The sequence below is a fragment of the Anoplopoma fimbria genome, chromosome 14 (genome assembly GCF_027596085.1).
Source record: "Anoplopoma fimbria isolate UVic2021 breed Golden Eagle Sablefish chromosome 14, Afim_UVic_2022, whole genome shotgun sequence".
NCBI lineage: Eukaryota > Metazoa > Chordata > Actinopteri > Perciformes > Anoplopomatidae > Anoplopoma > Anoplopoma fimbria.
In genome coordinates this window covers 555,723-559,434 of record NC_072462.1, presented here as the reverse complement: position 1 = coordinate 559,434, position 3,712 = coordinate 555,723, and positions in this window count along the sequence as shown.

Genomic DNA, 3,712 nt, shown 5'->3' with positions numbered 1-3,712 from the left:
TTCTCCTCCTTCTTCTCCTTCTCCTTCTTCTTCTCCTTCTTCTTCTCCTTCTTCTCCTCCTTCTTCTTCTTTTTCTTCTGAAGGTTTGAGCTTCGATGTGTTTCAGTGGAGATCAAACATGAGCTGAACTCTTCTTCACTGGACACATTAACGGTAGAAACACTGTTTTTAATATTTCTCATAAGAAGCTCGAACACGTTTATGCTTCCTGTTCTTCATCTCACGACCCACAGGTTCCTCCTGAGGCCCTCTACGGGGCCCCGGCCCTCAGGTTGGGAACCTTCGTCTACATGAAGGAACACAAGAACAAAAAACATAAAATATTTATAATAAAAAATAAACAAACCATAAAAATGTTTCATATACAAAAAGATGAAAAACTGAAAATTAATCTGCAACTATTTTGATAATTGGTCATTGTTTTAATAATGATTAAACATTTAAAGATCATTCTTCTTCTCATCATGTCAACGATTCTATAGATTTCATATCAGAGACGTCAAAAAATAACCAACACGTGTCATCAATATAATCAATACATAATAAAAACATGTCAATGTATCAATATTTATAATCAATAGAATAGAATATTCTTTTATTTTGAGTATTTACAGTTTGAGTTCCTCTCGTTTGTCTCAATTATTTAAATATGAAAACAAAAACAGGAGACTGTATTCACTGAAGGGGCCTCCAGGGGCCGACAGGTGAGGAGGCCTCTGACTCAGAGCCTCTATTAATATATATATATGTTTATATATTAGGCTCTTAATAATATATATAAACATATTATTAATATATGTTTATATATATTAATAGAGGCTCTGACTCAGAGCCTCTATTAATATATATAAACATATTTTAATAATTATCAAACATGAACAGCTCCATGACGTCGTCTGAGTCGTGATGTTTAGTTTGAACACGTTGTTGACTGATATGAATATTTACTTCAACAGACTGAAGATGAATTATTTGCTGATAAAACAATAAACTATATGGACTCTTCATCGTGAACAGATTGTTCAGTCAGCTGTTTGTGTTTCTGCTCAGAGCTGATGAAGACTCTGATGAAGACTCTGATGAAGGTCTGAACCCGTTTCATTTCTTCTTCATGAACCTGGAAACAGGTTAGAAACATCCAAATATCAAAGAATCAAAATATCCAAATATTAAAAAATATATATATATATATTAAAACATCATAATATAAAAACATCCAAAAATATAAATATCAAATTATTAAAAAATGTAAAATAATTACAATACAAAAATATAAAATAATATAAAAATATAAAAACATTAAAATATCAAAACATCCAATTATTGAAAAATCTAAATAATTACAATACAAAAATATAAAAGTAAATATAAAAACATTAAAATATCAAAATATCTTAATAATATACAACTATACAAAATAATTATTCAACTATGAATCTTTTATATAAAAAAAGATAATAAATCTGAAATCGTTCCTGTTTATCAGAATGTTTTCTTCGTGGCAGAGAAGAAGTGTTCTTTTTATTTTGGCTTTGGAATGCTAGCCTCGTTAGCTTAGCATGTGAGCTGAGAGACGTCCTCAGACAGCAGTTGATCTCCTCAACTGACAGTCAACCGTTGTCATGGAAACCCCCCATGAAGCTTATATACTGTGTCCACGAAACATTTCAATATTAAAATGTTTTCATCCTCTTTTTTAAAACAATTGAGCTCAACATGCAGTGTGTGTGTGTGTGTGTGTGTGTGTGTGTGTGTGTGTGTGTGTGTGTGTGTGGGGGGTCCATCAGCAGCCATGTCACCGTGGTAACGGTTGGCGTGGCGTTTGACAGCATCCTCTCCGTGAGGGTCCAGGTGGAGTTAACAAGCTCTCTGATGTCTGCAGGTGTTGAGGAACACAACCCCCCCCCCCCCACTGCAACATCTGGAGGAGGAGGAGGAGGAGGAGAGGAGGAGAGGAGGAGGAGGAGGAGGAGGAGGAGGAGGAGGAGGAGGAGGAGGAGGAGGAGGAGGAGGAGGAGGAGGTTCCTCTGCTGGTGAATATTTGAATGTTTATCATCGTGAGAATCCAGAGCAAAAAAGAAGAAACTAAATAAATTCATCTGTGTTTATTTATTTATTTATCTGATTAATAAATAAATAAACATCTCATTAAATGTGTGTTTACAGATTAAAGCTGTCAATACATTTAAATATAAAGATGAAGGATTTTAATAAAGTTAATATTCATCTATCAGCTGATGATTGTCAGTCAGAGATCAGTGGATCACCTGTGAGCTCCTCCACCTGTGAGCTCCTCCACCTGTGAGCTCCTCCACCTGTGAGCTCCTCCACCTGTTAGCTCCTCCACCTGTTGTCTGCTGTGACTAATGCATTAGCGTTAGCGTTAGCTCGTTCATAAAGAGCCCATTGACAGTCCTCCGTGTTCTACAGGAGATTACACACAGGGACATGTGTGGGGGGGCTCGGCGCTCCTTATCTCCCTCCTGCAGTCCTGAGATAAGGAGCGCCTCGGGAGCCTCCATTATGAGGAGCCTCCTCCTCCTCCTCCTCCTCCTCCTCCACGGCTGAGTGGGAGCTTTGTGCAGCTCCTTGTGACAGGAAGTGATCATCAGGCTGCAGAGGTGAAGTCACTGCTAATTACTCCGTCTGCTCCGTCACACAGAGGCAGACTGCTGGAGCTTCACCTGCTGCATGAACACCTGGAGGAGGAGATCTGATCTGGTGTCAGCTGTTCACCTCCTCCAGGTGTTTGTTCAGAGCTAATCTGCTCTGATGGAGTTTCTCCTCCGTCAGCTGGAGGAGGAACGAGCTGATAAAGAAACACATGAAACCAGAGAACCAGTCTGTTAAGAAGTACAAGTAGATAATATATATAAGTTTAAACCCCGCCTCCTCTCTCACCGCCACACAGCTGACCAATCACAGCGTGAGGTTGGCGTGATGTCATGAAGCTGTTATTCTGACAGACACTCTGCAGCAGCCTGAGGATAAAGAAATAAAGAAACAACCTGCAGTGATTAATCATGAGGCTGGAGTCGGCCGTGGCCTCCTGAAGGAGAGCCGCTGCTGGAGGAGTGATGGGGGGGTGATGGGGGGGGTAAGTAATGACAGAATGAGCACCTCCTGTAGACTCTGGCAATGAAACACCCTGCCCTCATCACCCGACTCTTTTGTTCTGGGTTTTATTAGCACTAGCCGCGCTAAAATAACCTGTTAACAGGAATCATAGTGCAGCAATAATAACCTCCTCCATCATATTCTAAAAGTCACGTCGAGGCGGCTCGCCATAATTCATCTCTATGCAAATATGATGGTGTCAGCCCATTAGTGTGTTTCTACTGGGTTCTATTAAAACGCATCCTCACTCTGCTCCGGATCAGGACGTATAAAACACCAGCCGCGCTGCTCAGGAATTATAGCAACTATCAGCTAACATATGGACAGCATGCACTCTGCAAAGAGAGGGGGGGGGCACTTAGGAGGAGGAGGTGGAGTAATAGATGGAGCTGGGCTGGAAATCAAAGCCTGCTTATACATTCATTTGGGGGGGGGCTGTGTTTGAGTGTCATAAAGTGAGACGACACTAAGAAGGTAATAAACTGCATTAATGAAATTAAAACAATGGAGACGGATTCATTCACTGATGAGTGTGACGTAGCTGCATGTACGCAGTGTCACCTGCTCCTACGAGCACCTCCATCCTGTCAAAGAG